This window comes from Crinia signifera, chromosome 12 (genome assembly GCF_055691185.1).
Source record: "Crinia signifera chromosome 12, ASM5569118v1, whole genome shotgun sequence".
NCBI classification, from domain to species: Eukaryota; Metazoa; Chordata; class Amphibia; order Anura; family Myobatrachidae; genus Crinia; species Crinia signifera.
In genome coordinates, this window is record NC_139228.1 from 12,220,570 (window position 1) to 12,240,109 (window position 19,540).

A 19,540-nucleotide genomic window follows, 5' to 3' on the forward strand; every position below is an offset into this window, starting at 1 on the left:
AGCGGAAGTGGGCAGGTCATGGCGCCCGTAAGCCCCCTGCCATGCCCATGGTAGCCCTGGCAACTGTTGCTGGCCCCCAAAGCGGAAGTGGGCGGGGCCTGGCGCCCTTCAGCCCCCTTCCATGCCCAAGGTTGCCCTGGCATCTGTTGCTGACCCCCAAAGCGGAAGTTGGCGGGGCCTGGCCCCCTTAAGCCCCCTGCCATGCCCAGGTTTGCCCTGGCAACTGTTGCTGGCCCCCAAAGCGGAAGTGGGCTGGTCCAGGCCCCCTTAAGCCCCCTGCAATGCCCAGGGTTGCCCTGGCAACTGTTGCTGGCCCCCAAAGAGGAAGAGGGCGGGTCCAGGCCCCCTTAGGCCCCCTGCCATGCCCAGGGTTGCCCTGGCAACTGTTGCTGGCCCCCAAAGCGGAAGTGGGCAGGTCATGGCGCCCGTAAGCCCCTGCCATGCCCATGGTAGCCCTGGCAACTGTTGCTGGCCCCCAAAGCGGAAGTGGGCGGGGCCTGGCGCCCTTAAGCCCCCTTCCATGCCCAAGGTTGCCCTGGCATCTGTTGCTGACCCCCAAAGCGGAAGTTGGCGGGGCCTGGCCCCCTTAAGCCCCCTGCCATGCCCAGGTTTGCCCTGGCAACTGTTGCTGGCCCCCAAAGCGGAAGTGGGCTGGTCCAGGCCCCCTTAAGCCCCCTGCAATGCCCAGGGTTGCCCTGGCAACTGTTGCTGGCCCCCAAAGCGGAAGAGGGCGGGTCCAGGCCCCCTTAAGCCCCCTGCCATGCCCAGGGTTGCCCTGGCAACTGTTGCTGGCCCCCAAAGCGGAAGTGGGCGGGTCATGGCGCCCGTAAGCCCCCTGCCATGCCCATGGTAGCCCTGGCAACTGTTGCTGGCCCCCAAAGCGGAAGTGGGCGGGGCCTGGCGCCCTTCAGCCCCCTTCCATGCCCAAGGTTGCCCTGGCATCTGTTGCTGACCCCCAAAGCGGAAGTTGGCGGGGCCTGGCGCCCTCAAGCCCCCTGCCATGCCCAGGGTTGCCCTGGCAACTGTTGCTGACCCCCAAAGCGGAAGTGGGCGGGTCCAGGCACCGTTAAGCCCTCTGCCATGCCCAGGGTTGCCCTGGCAACTGTTGCTAACCCCCAAAGCGGAAGTGGGCGGGTCCAGGCGCCCTTAAGCCCCCTACCTTGCCCAGGGTTGCCCTGGCAACTGTTGCTGGCCCCCAAAGCGGAAGTGGGCTGGTCCAGGCCCCCTTAAGCCACCTGCCATGCCCAGGTTTGCCCTGGCAACTGTTGCTGGCCCCCAAAGCGGAAGTGGGCTGGTCCAGGCCCCCTTAAGCCCCCTGCAATGCCCAGGGTTGACCTGGCAACTGTTGCTGGCCCCCAAAGCGGAAGTGGGCGGGTCCAGGCCCCCTTAAGCCTCCTGCCATGCCCAGGGTTGCCCTGGCAACTGTTGCTGCCCCCCAAAGCGGAAGTGGGCGGGTTCTGGCGCCCTTAAGCCCCCTGCCATGCCCAGGGTTGCCCTGGTAACTATTGCTGACCCTCAAAGCGGAAGTGGGCGGGTCCTGACTCCCTTAAGCCCCCTGCCATGCCCAATGTTGCCCTGGCAACTGTTGCTGGCCCCCAAAGCGGAAGTGGGCGGGTTCTGGCGCCCTTAAGCCCCCTGCCATGCCCAATGTTGCCCTGGCAACTGTTGCTGGCCCCCAAAGCGGAAGTGGGCGGGTCCTGGCGCCCTTAAGCCCCCTGCCATGCCCAGGGTTGCCCTGGCAACTGTTGCTGGCCCCCAAAGCGGAAGTGGGCGGGTCCTGGCGCCCTTAAGCCCCCTGCCATGCCCATTGTTGCCCTGGCAATTGTTGCTGGCCCCCAAAGCGGAAGTGGGCGGGTCCTTGCGCCCTTAAGCCCCCTGCCATGCCCAGGGTTGCCCTGGCAACTGTTGCTGGCCCCCAAAGCGGAAGTGGGCGGGTTCTGGCGCCCTTAAGCCCCCTGCCATGCCCAATGTTGCCCTGGCAACTGTTGCTGGCCCCCAAAGCGGAAGTGGGCGGGTCCAGGCCCCCTTAAGCCCCCTGCCATGCCCAGGGTTGCCCTGGCAACTGTTGCTGGCCCCAAAGTTGAAGTGGGCGGGTCCTGGCCCCCTTAAGCCCCTGCCATGCCCAGGGTTGCCCTGGCAACTGTTGCTGGCCCCCAAAGCGGAAGTGGGCGGGTCATGGCGCCCTTAAGCCCCCTGCCATGCCCATGGTAGACCTGGCAACTGTTGCTGGCCCCCAATGCGGAAGTGGGCGGGTCCAGGCCCCCTTAAGCCCCCTGCCATGCCCAAGGTTGCCCTGGCAACTGTTGCTGGCCCCCAAAGCGGAAGTGGGCGGGTCCTGGCCCCCTTAAGCCCCCTGCCATGCCCAATGTTGCCCTGGCAACTGTTGCTGGCCCCCAAAGCGGAAGTGGGCGGGTCCAGGGCCCCCTTAAGCCCCCTGCCATGCCCAGGGTTGCCCTGGCAACTGTTGCTGGCCCCCAAAGCGGAAGTGGGCGGGTCCTGTCCCCCTTAAGCCCCTGCCATGCCCAGGGTTGCCCTAGCAACTGTTGCTGGCCCCCAAAGCGGAAGTGGGCGGGTCCAGGCGCCCTTAAGCCCTCTGCCATGCCCAGGGTTGCCCTGGCAACTGTTGCTAACCCCCAAAGCGGAAGTGGGCGGATCCAGGCGCCCTTAAGCCCCCTACCTTGCTCAGGGTTGCCCTGGCAACTGTTGCTGGCCCCCAAAGCGGAAGTGGGAGGGTCCAGGCACCCTTAAGCCCCCTGCCATGCCCAGGGTTGCCCTGGCAACTGTTGCTGGCCCCCAAAGCGGAAGTGGGCGGGTCCAGGCCCCCTTAAGCCGACTACCATGCCCAGGGTTGCCCAGGCAACTGTTGCTGGCCCCCAAAGCGGAAGTGGGCGGGTCCAGGCACCCTTAAGCCCCCTGCCATGACCAGGGTTGCCCTGGAAACTGTTGCTGGCCCCCAAAGCGGAAGTGGGAGGGTCCAGGCCCCCTTAAGCCCCCTGCCATGCCCAGGGTTGCCCTGGCAACTGTGTCTGGCCCCCAAAGCGGAAGTGGGCGGGTCCAGGCGCCCTTAAGCCCCCTGCCTTGCCCAGGGTTGCCCTGGCAACTGTTGCTGGCCCCCAAAGCTTAAGTGGGCGGGTCCTGGCACCCTTAAGCCCCCTGCCATGCCCAATGTTGCCCTGGCAACTGTTGCTGGCCCCCAAAGCGGAAGTGGGCGGGTCCTGGCCCCCTTAAGCCCCCTGCCATGCCCAGGTTTGCCCTGGCAACTGTTGCTGGCCCCCAAAGCGGAAGTGGGCTGGTCCAGGCCCCCTTAAGCCCCCTGCAATGCCCAGGGTTGCCCTGGCAACTGTTGCTGGCCCCCAAAGAGGAAGAGGGCGGGTCCAGGCCCCCTTAGGCCCCCTGCCATGCCCAGGGTTGCCCTGGCAACTGTTGCTGGCCCCCAAAGCGGAAGTGGGCAGGTCATGGCGCCCGTAAGCCCCCTGCCATGCCCATGGTAGCCCTGGCAACTGTTGCTGGCCCCCAAAGCGGAAGTGGGCGGGGCCTGGCGCCCTTCAGCCCCCTTCCATGCCCAAGGTTGCCCTGGCATCTGTTGCTGACCCCCAAAGCGGAAGTTGGCGGGGCCTGGCCCCCTTAAGCCCCCTGCCATGCCCAGGTTTGCCCTGGCAACTGTTGCTTGCCCCCAAAGCAGAAGTGGGCTGGTCCAGGCCCCCTTAAGCCCCTGCAATGCCCAGGGTTGCCCTGGCAACTGTTGCTGGCCCCCAAAGCGGAAGAGGGCGGGTCCAGGCCCCCTTAAGCCCCCTGCCATGCCCAGGGTTGCCCTGGCAACTGTTGCTGGCCCCCAAAGCGGAAGTGGGCGGGTCATGGCGCCCGTAAGCCCCCTGCCATGCCCATGGTAGCCCTGGCAACTGTTGCTGGCCCCCAAAGCGGAAGTGGGCGGGGCCTGGCGCCCTTCAGCCCCCTTCCATGCCCAAGGTTGCCCTGGCATCTGTTGCTGACCCCCAAAGCGGAAGTTGGCGGGGCCTGGCGCCCTCAAGCCCCCTGCCATGCCCAGGGTTGCCCTGGCAACTGTTGCTGACCCCCAAAGCGGAAGTGGGCGGGTCCAGGCACCCTTAAGCCCTCTGCCATGCCCAGGGTTGCCCTGGCAACTGTTGCTAACCCCCAAAGCGGAAGTGGGCGGGTCCAGGCGCCCTTAAGCCCCCTACCTTGCCCAGGGTTGCCCTGGCAACTGTTGCTGGCCCCCAAAGCGGAAGTGGGCTGGTCCAGGCCCCCTTAAGCCACCTGCCATGCCCAGGTTTGCCCTGGCAACTGTTGCTGGCCCTCAAAGCGGGAAGTGGGCTGGTCCAGGCCCCCTTAAGCCCCCTGCAATGCCCAGGGTTGACCTGGCAACTGTTGCTGGCCCCCAAAGCGGAAGTGGGCGGGTCCAGGCCCCCTTAAGCCTCCTGCCATGCCCAGGGTTGCCCTGGCAACTGTTGCTGGCCCCCAAAGTGGAAGTGGGCGGGTCCAGGCGCCCTTAAGACCCCTGCCATGCCCAATGTTGCCCTGGCAACTGTTGCTGGCCCCCAAAGCGGAAGTGGGCGGGTTCTGGCGCCCTTAAGCCCCCTGCCATGCCCAGGGTTGCCCTGGCAACTGTTGCTGGCCCTCAAAGCGGAAGAGGGCGGGTCCAGGCCCCCTTAAGCCCCCTGCCATGCCCAGGGTTGCCCTGGCAACTGTTGCTGCCCCCCAAAGCGGAAGTGGGCGGGTCCAGGCGCCCTTAAGCCCCCTGCCATGCCCAATATTGCCCTGGCAACTGTTGCTGGCCCCCAAAGCAGAAGTGGGCGGGTTCTGGCGCCCTTAAGCCCCCTGCCATGCCCAATGTTGCCCTGGCAACTGTTGCTGGCCCCCAAAGCGGAAGTGGGCGGGTTCTGGCGCCCTTAAGCCCCCTGCCATGCCCAATGTTGCCCTGGCAACTGTTGCTGGCCCCCAAAGCGGAATTGGACGGGTCCTGGCCCCCTTAAGCCCCCTGCAATGCCCAGGTTTGCCCTGGCAACTGTTGCTGGCCCCCAAAGCGGAAGTGGGCTGGCCCAGGCCCCCTTAAGCCCCCTGCCATGCCCAGGGTTGCCCTGGCAACTGTTGCTGGCCCCCAAAGCTTAAATGGGCGGGTCCTGGCACCCTTAAGCACCCTGCCATGCCCAATGTTGCCCTGGCAACTGTTGCTGGCCCCCAAAGCGGAAGTGGGCGGGTCCTGGCCCCCTTAAGCCCCCTGCCATGCCCAGGTTTGCCCTGGCAACTGTTGCTGGCCCCCAAAGCGGAAGTGGGCTGGTCCAGGCCCCCTTAAGCCCCCTGCAATGCCCAGGGTTGCCCTGGCAACTGTTGCTGGCCCCCAAAGCTTAAATGGGCGGGTCCTGGCACCCTTAAGCCCCCTGCCATGCCCAATGTTGCCCTGGCAACTGTTGCTGGCCCCCAAAGCGGAAGTGGGCTGGTCCAGGCCCCCTTAAGCCCCCTGCAATGCCCAGGGTTGCCCTGGCAACTGTTGCTGGCCCCCAAAGCGGAAGAGGGCGGGTCCAGGCCCCCTTAAGCCCCCTGCCATGCCCAGGGTTGCCCTGGCAACTGTTGCTGCCCCCAAAGCGGAAGTGGGCGGGTTCTGGCCCCCTTAAGCCCCCTGCCATGCCCAGGTTTGCCCTGGCAACTGTTGCTGGCCCCCAAAGCGGAAGTGGGCTGGTCCAGGCCCCCTTAAGCCCCCTGCAATGCCCAGGGTTGCCCTGGCAACTGTTGCTGGCCCCCAAAGCGGAAGTGGGCGGGTCCTGGCGCCCTTAAGCCCCCTGCCATGCCCATGGTAGCCCTGGCAACTGTTGCTCGCCCCCAAAGCGGAAGTGGGCGGGTCCAGGCCCCCTTAAGCCCCCTGCCATGCCCAGGGTTGCCCTGGCAACTGTTGCTGGCCCCCAAAGCGGAAGTGGGCGGGACCAGGCGCCCTTAAGCCCCCTGCCTTGCCCAGGGTTGCCCTGGCAACTGTTGCTGGCCCCCAAAGCTTAAATGGGCGGGTCCTGGCACCCTTAAGCCCCCTGCCATGCCCAATGTTGCCCTGGCAACTGTTGCTGGCCCCCAAAGCGGAAGTGGGCGGGTCCTGGCCCCCTTAAGCCCCCTGCCATGCCCAGGTTTGCCCTGGCAACTGTTGCTGGCCCCCAAAGCGGAAGAGGGCGGGTCCAGGCCCCCTTAAGCCCCCTGCCATGCCCAGGGTTGCCCTGGCAACTGTTGCTGCCCCCCAAAGCGGAAGTGGGCGGGTTCTGGCGCCCTTAAGCCCCCTGCCATGCCCAGGGTTGCCCTGGTAACTGTTGCTGACCCTCAAAGCGGAAGTGGGCGGGTCCTGACTCCCTTAAGCCCCCTGCCATGCCCAATGTTGCCCTGGCAACTGTTGCTGGCCCCCAAAGCGGAAGTGGGCGGGTTCTGGCGCCCTTAAGCCCCCTGCCATGCCCAATGTTGCCCTGGCAACTGTTGCTGGCCCCCAAAGCGGAAGTGGGCGGGTCCTGGCGCCCTTAAGCCCCCTGCCATGCCCAGGGTTGCCCTGGCAACTGTTGCTGGCCCCCAAAGCGGAAGTGGGCGGGTCCTGGCGCCCTTAAGCCCCCTGCCATGCCCATTGTTGCCCTGGCAATTGTTGCTGGCCCCCAAAGCGGAAGTGGGCGGGTCCTTGCGCCCTTAAGCCCCCTGCCATGCCCAGGGTTGCCCTGGCAACTGTTGCTGGCCCCCAAAGCGGAAGTGGGCGGGTTCTGGCGCCCTTAAGCCCCCTGCCATGCCCAATGTTGCCCTGGCAACTGTTGCTGGCCCCCAAAGCGGAAGTGGGCGGGTCCAGGCCCCCTTAAGCCCCCTGCCATGCCCAGGGTTGCCCTGGCAACTGTTGCTGGCCCCAAAGTTGAAGTGGGCGGGTCCTGGCCCCCTTAAGCCCCCTGCCATGCCCAGGGTTGCCCTGGCAACTGTTGCTGGCCCCCAAAGCGGAAGTGGGCGGGTCATGGCGCCCTTAAGCCCCCTGCCATGCCCATGGTAGACCTGGCAACTGTTGCTGGCCCCCAATGCGGAAGTGGGCGGGTCCAGGCCCCCTTAAGCCCCCTGCCATGCCCAGGGTTGCCCTGGCAACTGTTGCTGGCCCCCAAAGCGGAAGTGGGCGGGTCCTGGCCCCCTTAAGCCCCCTGCCATGCCCAATGTTGCCCTGGCAACTGTTGCTGGCCCCCAAAGCGGAAGTGGGCGGGTCCAGGCCCCCTTAAGCCCCCTGCCATGCCCAGGGTTGCCCTGGCAACTGTTGCTGGCCCCCAAAGCGGAAGTGGGCGGGTCCTGGCCCCCTTAAGCCCCCTGCCATGCCCAGGGTTGCCCTAGCAACTGTTGCTGGCCCCCAAAGCGGAAGTGGGCGGGTCCAGGCGCCCTTAAGCCCTCTGCCATGCCCAGGGTTGCCCTGGCAACTGTTGCTAACCCCCAAAGCGGAAGTGGGCGGGTCCAGGCGCCCTTAAGCCCCCTACCTTGCTCAGGGTTGCCCTGGCAACTGTTGCTGGCCCCCAAAGCGGAAGTGGGCGGGTCCAGGCACCCTTAAGCCCCCTGCCATGCCCAGGGTTGCCCTGGCAAACTGTTGCTGGCCCCCAAAGCGGAAGTGGGCGGGTCCAGGCCCCCTTAAGCCGACTACCATGCCCAGGGTTGCCCAGGCAACTGTTGCTGGCCCCCAAAGCGGAAGTGGGCGGGTCCAGGCACCCTTAAGCCCCCTGCCATGACCAGGGTTGCCCTGGCAACTGTGCTGGCCCCCAAAGCGGAAGTGGGAGGGTCCAGGCCCCCTTAAGCCCCCTGCCATGCCCAGGGTTGCCCTGGCACTGTGTCTGGCCCCCAAAGCGGAAGTGGGCGGGTCCAGGCGCCCTTAAGCCCCCTGCCTTGCCCAGGGTTGCCCTGGCAACTGTTGCTGGCCCCCAAAGCTTAAGTGGGCGGGTCCTGGCACCCTTAAGCCCCCTGCCATGCCCAATGTTGCCCTGGCAACTGTTGCTGGCCCCCAAAGCGGAAGTGGGCGGGTCCTGGCCCCCTTAAGCCCCCTGCCATGCCCAGGTTTGCCCTGGCAACTGTTGCTGGCCCCCAAAGCGGAAGTGGGCTGGTCCAGGCCCCCTTAAGCCCCCTGCAATGCACAGGGTTGCCCTGGCAACTGTTGCTGGCCCCCAAAGAGGAAGAGGGCGGGTCCAGGCCCCCTTAGGCCCCCTGCCATGCCCAGGGTTGCCCTGGCAACTGTTGCTGGCCCCCAAAGCGGAAGTGGGCAGGTCATGGCGCCCGTAAGCCCCCTGCCATGCCCATGGTAGCCCTGGCAACTGTTGCTGGGCCCCCAAAGCGGAAGTGGGCGGGGCCTGGCGCCCTTCAGCCCCCTTCCATGCCCAAGGTTGCCCTGGCATCTGTTGCTGACCCCCAAAGCGGAAGTTGGCGGGGCCTGGCCCCCTTAAGCCCCCTGCCATGCCCAGGTTTGCCCTGGCAACTGTTGCTGGCCCCCAAAGCGGAAGTGGGCTGGTCCAGGCCCCCTTAAGCCCCCTGCAATGCCCAGGGTTGCCCTGGCAACTGTTGCTGGCCCCCAAAGCGGAAGAGGGCGGGTCCAGGCCCCCTTAAGCCCCCTGCCATGCCCAGGGTTGCCCTGGCAACTGTTGCTGGCCCCAAAGCGGAAGTGGGCGGGTCATGGCGCCCGTAAGCCCCCTGCCATGCCCATGGTAGCCCTGGCAACTGTTGCTCGCCCCCAAAGCGGAAGTGGGCGGGTCCAGGCCCCCTTAAGCCCCCTGCCATGCCCAGGGTTGCCCTGGCAACTGTTGCTGGCCCCCAAAGCGGAAGTGGGCGGGGCCTGGCGCCCTTCAGCCCCCTTCCATGCCCAAGGTTGCCCTGGCATCTGTTGCTGACCCCCAAAGCGGAAGTTGGCGGGGCCTGGCGCCCTCAAGCCCCCTGCCATGCCCAGGGTTGCCCTGGCAACTGTTGCTGGCCCCCAAAGCGGAAGTGGGCTGGTCCAGGCCCCCTTAAGCCCCCTGCAATGCCCAGGGTTGCCCTGGCAACTGTTGCTGGCCCTCAAAGCGGAAGTGGGCGGGTCCAGGCACCCTTAAGCCCCCTGCCATGCCCAGGGTTGACCTGGCAACTGTTGCTGGCCCCCAAAGCGGAAGTGGGCGGGTCCAGGCCCCCTTAAGCCTCCTGCCATGCCCAGGGTTGCCCTGGCAACTGTTGCTGGCCCCCAAAGTGGAAGTGGGCGGGTCCAGGCACCCTTAAGACCCCTGCCATGCCCAATGTTGCCCTGGCAACTGTTGCTGGCCCCCAAAGCGGAAGTGGGCGGGTTCTGGCGCCCTTAAGCCCCCTGCCATGCCCAATTTTGCCCTGGCAACTGTTGCTGGCCCCCAAAGCGTAAGTGGGCGGGTCCAGGCCCCCTTAAGCCCCCTGCCATGCCCAGGGTTGCCCTGGCAACTGTTGCTGCCCCCCAAAGCGGAAGTGGGCGGGTTCTGGCGCACTTAAGCCCCCTGCCATGCCCAGGGTTGCCCTGGCAACTGTTGCTGGCCCCCAAAGCGGAAGTGGGCAGGTCCAGGCGCCCTTAAGCCCCCTGCCATGCCCAGGGTTGCCCTGGCAACTGTTGCTGGCCCCCAAAGCGGAAGAGGGCGGGTCCAGGCCCCCTTAAGCTCCCTGCCATGCCCAGGGTTGCCCTGGCAACTGTTGCTGCCCCCCAAAGCGGAAGTGGGCGGGTCCTGGCGCCCTTAAGCCCCCTGCCATGCCCAATATTGCCCTGGCAACTGTTGCTGGCCCCCAAAGCGGAAGTGGGCGGGTTCTGGCGCCCTTAAGCCCCCTGCCATGCCCAGGGTTGCCCTGGTAACTGTTGCTGACCCTCAAAGCGGAAGTGGGCGGGTCCTGACTCCCTTAAGCCCCCTGCCATGCCCAATTTTGCCCTGGCAACTGTTGCTGGCCCCCAAAGCGGAAGTGGGCGGGTTCTGGCGCCCTTAAGCCCCCTGCCATGCCCAATGTTGCCCTGGCAACTGTTGCTGGCCCCCAAAGCGGAAGTGGGCGGGTTCTGGCGCCCTTAAGCCCCCTGCCATGCCCAATGTTGCCCTGGCAACTGTTGCTGGCCCCCAAAGCGGAATTGGACGGGCCCTGGTCCCCTTAAGCCCCCTGCAATGCCCAGGTTTGCCCTGGCAACTGTTGCTGGCCCCCAAAGCGGAAGTGGGCTGGCCCAGGCCCCCTTAAGCCCCCTGCCATGCCCAGCGTTGCCCTGGCAACTGTTGCTGGCCTCCAAAGCGGAAGTGGGCGGGTCCTGGCGCCCTTAAGCCCCCTGCCATGCCCATGGTAGCCCTGGCAACTGTTGCTCGCCCCCAAAGCGGAAGTGGGCGGGTCCAGGCCCCCTTAAGCCCCCTGCCATGCCCAGGGTTGCCCTGGCAACTGTTGCTGGCCCCCAAAGCGGAAGTGGGCAGGTCCTGGCCCCCTTAAGCCCCCTGTCATGCCCATGGTAGCCCTGGCAACTGTTGCTGGCCCCCAAAGCGGAAGTGGGCGGGTCCATGCCCCCTTAAGCCCCTGCCATGCCCAGGGTTGCCCTGGCAACTGTTGCTGGCCCCCAAAGCGGAAGTGGGCGGGTCCTGGCCCCCTTAAGCACCCTGCCATGCCCAGGGTTGCCCTGGCAACTGTTGCTGGCCCCCAAAGCGGAAGTGGGCGGGTCCTGGCCCCCTTAAGCCCCCTGCCATGCCCAGGGTTGCCCTGGCAACTGTTTCTGGCCCCCAAAGCGGAAGTGGGCGGGTCATGGCGCCCTTAAGCCCCCTGCCATGCCCATGGTAGCCCTGGCAACTGTTGCTGGCCCCCAAAGCGGAAGTGTGCGGGTCCAGGCCCCCTTAAGCCCCCTGCCATGCCCAGGGTTGCCCTGGCAACTGTTGCTGGCCCCCAAAGCGGAAGTGGGCGGGTCATGGCGCCCGTAAGCCCCCTGCCATGCCCATGGTAGCCCTGGCAACTGTTGCTGGCCCCCAAAGCGGAAGTGGGCGGGTCCAGGCCCCCTTAAGCCCCCTGCCATGCCCAGGTTTGCCCTGGCAACTGTTGCTGGCCCCCAAAGCGGAAGTGGGCTGGTCCAGGCCCCCTTAAGCCCCCTGCAATGCCCAGGGTTGCCCTGGCAACTGTTGCTGGCCCCCAAAGCGGAAGAGGGCGGGTCCAGGCCCCCTTAAGCCCCCTGCCATGCCCAGGGTTGCCCTGGCAACTGTTGCTGCCCCCCAAAGCGGAAGTGGGCGGGTCCTGGAGCCCTTAAGCCCCCTGCCATGCCCAATATTGCCCTGGCAACTGTTGCTGGCCCCCAAAGCGGAAGAGGGCGGGTTCTGGCGCCCTTAAGCCCCCTGCCATGCCCAGGGTTGCCCTGGTAACTGTTGCTGACCCTCAAAGCGGAAGTGGGCGGGTCCTGACTCCCTTAAGCCCCCTGCCATGCCCAATGTTGCCCTGGCAACTGTTGCTGGCCACCAAAGCGGAAGTGGGCGGGTTCTGGCTCCCTTAAGCCCCCTGCCATGCCCAATGTTGCCCTGGCAACTGTTGCTGGCCCCCAAAGCGGAAGTGGGCGGGTCCTGGCGCCCTTAAGCCCCCTGCCATGCCCAGGGTTGCCCTGGCAACTGTTGCTGGCCCCCAAAGCGGAAGTGGGCGGGTCCTGGCGCCCTTAAGACCCCTGCCTTGCCCAATGTTGCCCTGGCAACTGTTGCTGGCCCCCAAAGCGGAAGTGGGCGGGTCCTTGCGGCCTTAAGCCCCCTGCCATGCCCAGGGTTGCCCTGGCAACTGTTGCTGGCCCCCAAAGCGGAAGTGGGCGGGTTCTGGCGCCCTTAAGCCCCCTGCCATGCCCAATGTTGCCCTGTCAACTGTTGCTGGCCCCCAAAGCGGAAGTGGGCGGGTCCTGGCGCCCTTAAGCCCCCTGCCATGCCCAGGGTTGCCCTGGCAACTGTTGCTGGCCCCCAAAGCGGAAGTGGGCGGGTCCTGGCCCCCTTAAGCCCCCTGCCATGCCCAGGGTTGCCCTGGCAACTGTTGCTGGCCCCCAAAGCGGAAGTGGGCGGGTCATGGCGCCCTTAAGCCCCCTGCCATGCCCAATGTTGCCCTGGCAACTGTTGCTGGCCCCCAAAGCGGAATTGGACGGGTCCTGGCCCCCTTAAGCCCCCTGCAATGCTCAGGTTTGCCATGGCAACTGTTGCTGGCCCCCAAAGCGGAAGTGGGCTGGCCCAGGCCCCCTTAAGCCCCCTGCCATGCCCAGGGTTGCCCTGGCAACTGTTGCTGGCCCCCAAAGTGGAAGTGGGCGGGTCCTGGCCCCCTTAAACCCCCTGCCATGCCCATGGTAGCCCTGGCAACTGTTGCTCGCCCCCAAAGCAGAAGTGGGCGGGTCCAGGCCCCCTTAAGCCCCCTGCCATGCCCAGGGTTGCCCTGGCAACTGTTGCTGGCCCCCAAAGCAGAAGTGGGCGGGTCCTGGCGCCCTTAAGCCCCCTGCCATGCCCATGGTAGCCCTGGCAACTGTTGCTGGCCCCCAAAGCGGAAGTGGGCGGGTCCAGGCCCCCTTAAGCCCCCTGCCATGCCCAGGGTTGCCCTGGCAACTGTTGCTGGCCCCCAAAGCGGAACTGGGCGGGTCCTGGCCCCCTTAAGCCCCCTGCCATGCCCAGGGTTGCCCTGGCAACTGTTGCTGGCCCCCAAAGCGGAAGTGGGCGGGTCCAGGCCCCCTTAAACCCCCTGCCATGCCCAGGGTTGCCCTGGCAACTGTTGCTGGCCCCCAAAGCGGAAGTGGGCGGGTCATGGCGCCCGTAAGCCCCCTGCCATGCCCATGGTAGCCCTGGCAACTGTTGCTGGCCCCCAAAGCGGTAGTGGGCGGGTCCAGGCCCCCTTAAGCCCCCTGCCATGCCCAGGGTTGCCCTGGCAACTGTTGCTGGCCCCCAAAGCGGAAGTGGGCGGGTCCTGGCCCCCTTAAGCCCCCTGCCATGCCCAGGGTTGCCCTAGCAACTGTTGCTGGCCCCCAAAGCGGAAGTGGGCGGGTCCAGGCGCCCTTAAGCCCCCTACCTTGCCCAGGGTAGCCCTGGCAACTGTTGCTGGCCCCCAAAGCGGAAGTGGGCGAGTCCAGGCGCCCTTAAGCCCTCTGCCATGCCAAGGGTTGCCCTGGCAACTGTTGCTGGCCCCCAAAGCGGAAGTGGGCGGGTCCTGGCGCCCTTAAGCCCCCTGCCATGCCCATGGTAGCCCTGGCAACTGTTGCTGGCCCCCAAAGCGGAAGTGGGCGGGTCATGGCGCCCTTAAGCCCCCTACCTTGCCCAGGGTAGCCCTGGCAACTGTTGCTGGCCCCCAAAGCGGAAGTGGGCGAGTCCAGGCGCCCTTAAGCCCTCTGCCATGCCAAGGGTTGCCCTGGCAACTGTTGCTGGCCCCCAAAGCGGAAGTGGGCGGGTCCTGGCGCCCTTAAGCCCCCTGCCATGCCCATGGTAGCCCTGGCAACTGTTGCTGGCCCCCAAAGCGGAAGTGGGCGGGTCATGGCGCCCTTAAGCCCCCTGCCATGCCCAGGGTTGCCCTGGCAACTGTTGCTGGCCCCCAAAGCGGAAGTGGGCGGGTCCTGGCGCCCTTAAGCCCCCTGCCACGCCCAGGGTTGCCCTGGCAACTGTTGCTGGCCCCCAAAGCGGAAGTGGGCGGGTCCTGGCCCCCTTAAGCCCCCTGCCATGCCCAGGGTTGCCCTGGCAACTGTTGCTGGCCCCCAAAGCGGAAGTGGGCGGGTCATGGCGCCCTTAAGCCCCCTGCCATGCCCAATGTTGCCCTGGCAACTGTTGCTGGCCCCCAAAGCGGAATTGGACGGGTCCTGGCCCCCTTAAGCCCCCTGCAATGCTCAGGTTTGCCATGGCAACTGTTGCTGGCCCCCAAAGCGGAAGTGGGCTGGCCCAGGCCCCCTTAAGCCCCCTGCCATGCCCAGGGTTGCCCTGGCAACTGTTGCTGGCCCCCAAAGTGGAAGTGGGCGGGTCCTGGCCCCCTTAAACCCCCTGCCATGCCCATGGTAGCCCTGGCAACTGTTGCTCGCCCCCAAAGCAGAAGTGGGCGGGTCCAGGCCCCCTTAAGCCCCCTGCCATGCCCAGGGTTGCCCTGGCAACTGTTGCTGGCCCCCAAAGCAGAAGTGGGCGGGTCCTGGCGCCCTTAAGCCCCCTGCCATGCCCATGGTAGCCCTGGCAACTGTTGCTGGCCCCCAAAGCGGAAGTGGGCGGGTCCAGGCCCCCTTAAGCCCCCTGCCATGCCCAGGGTTGCCCTGGCAACTGTTGCTGGCCCCCAAAGCGGAACTGGGCGGGTCCTGGCCCCCTTAAGCCCCCTGCCATGCCCAGGGTTGCCCTGGCAACTGTTGCTGGCCCCCAAAGCGGAAGTGGGCGGGTCCAGGCCCCCTTAAACCCCCTGCCATGCCCAGGGTTGCCCTGGCAACTGTTGCTGGCCCCCAAAGCGGAAGTGGGCGGGTCATGGCGCCCGTAAGCCCCCTGCCATGCCCATGGTAGCCCTGGCAACTGTTGCTGGCCCCCAAAGCGGTAGTGGGCGGGTCCAGGCCCCCTTAAGCCCCCTGCCATGCCCAGGGTTGCCCTGGCAACTGTTGCTGGCCCCCAAAGCGGAAGTGGGCGGGTCCTGGCCCCCTTAAGCCCCCTGCCATGCCCAGGGTTGCCCTAGCAACTGTTGCTGGCCCCCAAAGCGGAAGTGGGCGGGTCCAGGCGCCCTTAAGCCCCCTACCTTGCCCAGGGTTGCCCTGGCAACTGTTGCTGGCCCCCAAAGCGGAAGTGGGCGGGTCCAGGCACCCTTAAGCCCCCTGCCATGCCCAGGGTTGCCCTGGCAACTGTTTCTGGCCCCCAAAGCGGAAGTGGGCGGGTCCAGGCCCCCTTAAGCCGACTTCCATGCCCAGGGTTGCCCTGGCAACTGTTGCTGGCCCCCAAAGCGGAAGTGGGCGGGTCCAGGCACCCTTAAGCCCCCTGCCATGATCAGGGTTGCCCTGGCAACTGTTGCTGGCCCCCAAAGCGGAAGTGGGAGGGTCCAGACCCCCTTAAGCCCCCTGCCATGCCCAGGGTTGCCCTGGCAACTGTGTCTGGCCCCCAAAGTGGAAGTGGGCGGGTCCAGGCGCCCTTAAGCCCCCTGCCTTGCCCAGGGTTGCCCTGGCAACTGTTGCTGGCCCCCAAAGCTTAAGTGGGCGGGTCCTGGCACCCTTAAGCCCCCTGCCATGCCCAATGTTGCCCTGGCAACTGTTGCTGGCCCCCAAAGCGGAAGTGGGTGGGTCCTGGCCCCCTTAAGCCCCCTGCCATGCCCAGGTTTGCCCTGGCAACTGTTGCTGGCCCCCAAAGCGGAAGTGGGCTGGTCCAGGCCCCCTTAAGCCCCCTGCAATGCCCAGGGTTGCCCTGGCAACTGTTGCTGGCCCCCAAAGCGGAAGAGGGCGGGTCCAGGCCCCCTTAAGCCCCCTGCCATGCCCAGGGTTGCCCTGGCAACTGTTGCTGCCCCCCCAAAGCGGAAGTGGGCGGGTCCTGGCGCCCTTAAGCCCCCTGCCATGCCCAATATTGCCCTGGCAACTGTTGCTGGCCCCCAAAGCGGAAGTGGGCAGGTTCTGGCGCCCTTAAGCCCCCTGCCATGCCCAGGGTTGCCCTGGTAACTGTTGCTGACCCTCAAAGCGGAAGTGGGCGGGTCCTGACTCCCTTAAGCCCCCTGCCATGCCCAATGTTGCCCTGGCAACTGTTGCTGGCCCCCAAAGCGGAAGTGGGCGGGTTCTGGCGCCCTTAAGCCCCCTGCCATGCCCAATGTTGCCCTGGCAACTGTTGCTGGCCCCCAAAGCGGAAATGGGCGGGTCCTGGCGCCCTTAAGCCCCCTGCCATGCCCAGGGTTGCCCTGGCAACTGTTGCTGGCCCCCAAAGCGGAAGTGGGCGGGTCCTTGCGCCCTTAAGCCCCCTGCCATGCCCAATGTTGCCCTGGCAACTGTTGCTGGCCCCCAAAGCGGAAGTGGGCGGGTCCTTGCGCCCTTAAGCCCCCTGCCATGCCCAGGGTTGCCCTGGCAACTGTTGCTGGCCCCCAAAGCGGAAGTGGGCGGGTTCTGGCGCCCTTAAGCCCCCTGCCATGCCCAATGTTGCCCTGGCAACTGTTGCTGGCCCCCAAAGCGGAAGTGGGCGGGTCCAGGCCCCCTTAAGCCCCCTGTCATGCCCAGGGTTGCCCTGGCAACTGTTGCTGGCCCCCAAAGCGGAAGAGGGCGGGTCCTGGCCCCCTTAAGCCCCCTGCCATTCCCAGGGTTGCCCTGGCAACTGTTGCTGGCCCCCAAAGCGGAAGTGGGCGGGTCATGGCGCCCTTAAGCCCCCTGCCATGCCCATGGTAGCCCTGGCAACTGTTACTGGCCCCCAAAGCGGAAGTGGGCGGGTCCAGGCCCCCTTAAGCCCCCTGCTATGCCCAGGGTTGCCCTGGCAACTGTTGCTGGCCCCCAAAGCGGAAGTGGGCGGGTCATGGCGCCCATAAGCCCCCTGCCATGCCCATGGTAGCCCTGGCAACTGTTGCTGGCCCCCAAAGCGGAAGTGGGCGGGTCCAGGCCCCCTTAAGCCCCCTGCCATGCCCAGGGTTGCCCTGGCAACTGTTGCTGGCCCCCAAAGCGGAAGTGGGCGGGTCCTGGCCCCCTTAAGCCCCCTGCCATGCCCAATGTTGCCCTGGCAACTGTTGCTGGCCCCCAAAGCGGAAGTTGGCGGGTCCAGGCCCCCTTAAGCCCCCTGCCATGCCCAGGGTTGCCCTGGCAACTGTTGCTGGCCCCCAAAGCGGAAGTAGGCGGGTCCAGGCGCCCTTAAGCCCCCTGCCATACCCATGGTAGCCCTGGCAACTGTTGCTGGCCCCCAAAGCGGAAGTGGGCGGGTCCAGGCCCCCTTAAGCCCCCTGCCATGCCCAGGGTTGCCCTGGCAACTGTTGCTGGCCCCCAAAGCGGAAGTGGGCGGGTCCTGGCCCCCTTAAGCCCCCTGCCATGCCCAGGGTTGCCCTAGCAACTGTTGCTGGCCCCCAAAGCGGAAGTGGGCGGGTCCAGGCACCCTTAAGCCCCCTGCCATGCCCAGGGTTGCCCTGGCAACTGTTGCTGGCCCCCAAAGCGGAAGTGGGCGGGTCCAGGCCCCCTTAAGCCGACAACCATGCCCAGGGTTGCCCTGGCAACTGTTGCTGGCCCCCAAAGCGGAAGTGGGCGGGTCCAGGCCCCCTTAAGCCCCCTGCCATGCCCAGGGTTGCCCTGGCAACTGTTGCTGGCCCCCAAAGCGGAAGTGGGCGGGTCCTGGCCCCCTTAAGCCCCCTGCCATGCCCAGGGTTGCCCTAGCAACTGTTGCTGGCCCCCAAAGCGGAAGTGGGCGGGTCCAGGCACCCTTAAGCCCCCTGCCATGCCCAGGGTTGCCCTGGCAACTGTTGCTGGCCCCCAAAGCGGAAGTGGGCGGGTCCAGGCCCCCTTAAGCCGACAACCATGCCCAGGGTTGCCCTGGCAACTGTTGCTGGCCCCCAAAGCGGAAGTGGGCGGGTCCAGGCACCCTTAAGCCCCCTGCCATGACCAGGGTTGCCCTGGCAACTGTTGCTGGCCCCCAAAGCGGAAGTGGGAGGGTCCAGGCCCCCTTAAGCCCCCTGCCATGCCCAGGGTTGCCCTGGCAACTGTTGCTGGCCCCCAAAGCGGAAGTGGGCGGGTCCTGGTGCCCTTAAGCCCCCTGCCATGCCCAATATTGCCCTGGCAACTGTTGCTGGCCCCCAAAGCGGAAGTGGGCGGGTTCTGGCGCCCTTAAGCCCCCTGCCATGCCCAATGTTGCCCTGGCAACTGTTGCTGGCCCCCAAAGCGGAAGTGGGCGGGTTCTGGCGCCCTTAAGCCCCCTGCCATGCCCAATGTTGCCCTGGCAACTGTTGCTGGCCCCCAAAGCGGAATTGGAAGGGTCCTGGCCCCCTTAAGCCCCCTGCAATGCCCAGGTTTGCCCTGGCAACTGTTGCTGGCCCCCAAAGCGGAAGTGGGCTGGCCCAGGCCCCCTTAAGCCCCCTGCCATGCCCAGGGTTGCCCTGGCAACTGTTGCTGGCCCCCAAAGCGGAAGTGGGCGGGTCCTGGCGCCCTTAAGCCCCCTGCCATGCCCAATGTTGCCCTGGCAACTGTTGCTGGCCCCCAAAGCGGAAGTGGGCGGGTTCTGGCGCCCTTAAGCCCCCTGCCATGCCCAATGATGCCCTGGCAACTGTTGCTGGCCCCCAAAGCGGAAGTGGGCGGGTCCTGGCGCCCTTAAGCCCCCTGCCATGCCCAGGGTTGCCCTGGCAACTGTTGCTGGCCCCCAAAGCGGAAGTGGGCGGGTCCTGGCGCCCTTAAGCCCCCTGCCATGCCCAATGTTGCCCTGGCAACTGTTGCTGGCCCCCAAAGCGGAAGTGGGTGGGTCCTTGCGCCCTTAAGCCCCCTGCCATGCCCAGGGTTGCCCTGGCAACTGTTGCTGGCCCCCAAAGCGGAAGTGGGCGGGTCCTGGCGCCCTTAAGCCCCCTGCCATGCCCAGGGTAGCCCTGGCAACTGTTGCTGGCCCCCAAAGCGGAAGTGGGCGGGTCCAGGCGCCCTTAAGCCCTCTGCCATGCCAAGGGTTGCCCTGGCAACTGTTGCTGGCCCCCAAAGCGGAAGTGGGCGGGTCCTGGCGCCCTTAAGCCCCCTGCCATGCCCAATGTTGACCTGGCAACTGTTGCTGGCCCCCAAAGCGGAAGTAGGCGGGTCCTGGCGCCCTTAAGCCCCCTGCCATGCCCAGGGTTGCCCTGGCAACTGTTGCTGGCCCCCAAAGCGGAAGTGGGTGGGTTCTGGCGCCCTTAAGCCCCCTGCCATGCCCAATGTTGCCCTGGCAACTGTTGCTGGCCCCCAAAGCGGAAGTGGGCGGGTTCTGGCGCCCTTAAGCCCCCTGTCATGCCCATGGTAGCCCTGGCAACTGTTGCTGGCCCCCAAAGCGGAAGTGGGCGGGTCCTGGCGCCCTTAAGCCCCCTGTCATGCCCATGGTAGCACTGGCAACTGTTGCTGGCCCCCAAAGCGGAAGTGGGCGGGTCCAGGCGCCCTTAAGCCCTCTGCCATGCCCAGGGTTGCCCTGGCAACTGTTGCTAACCCCCAAAGCGGAAGTGGGCGGGTCCAGGCGCCCTTAAGCCCCCTACCTTGCCCAGGGTTGCCCTGGCAACTGTTGCTGGCCCCCAAAGCTTAAGTGGGCGGGTCCTGGCACCCTTAAGCCCCCTGCCATGCCCAATGTTGCCCTGGCAACTGTTGCTGGCCCCCAAAGCGGAAGTGGGCGGGTCCTGGCCCCCTTAAGCCCCCTGCCATGCCCAGGTTTGCCCTGGCAACTGTTGCTGGCCCCCAAAGCGGAAGTGGGCGGGTCCTGGCGCCCTTAAGCCCCCTGCCATGCCCAATATTGCCCTGGCAACTGTTGCTGGCCCCCAAAGCGGAAGTGGGCGGGTTCTGGCGCCCTTAAGCCCCCTGCCATGCCCAGGGTTGCCCTGGTAACTGTTGCTGACCCTCAAAGCGGAAGTGGGCGGGTCCTGACTCCCTTAAGCCCCCTGCCATGCCCAATGTTGCCCTGGCAACTGTTGCTGGCCCCCAAAGCGGAAGTGGGCGGGTTCTGGCGCC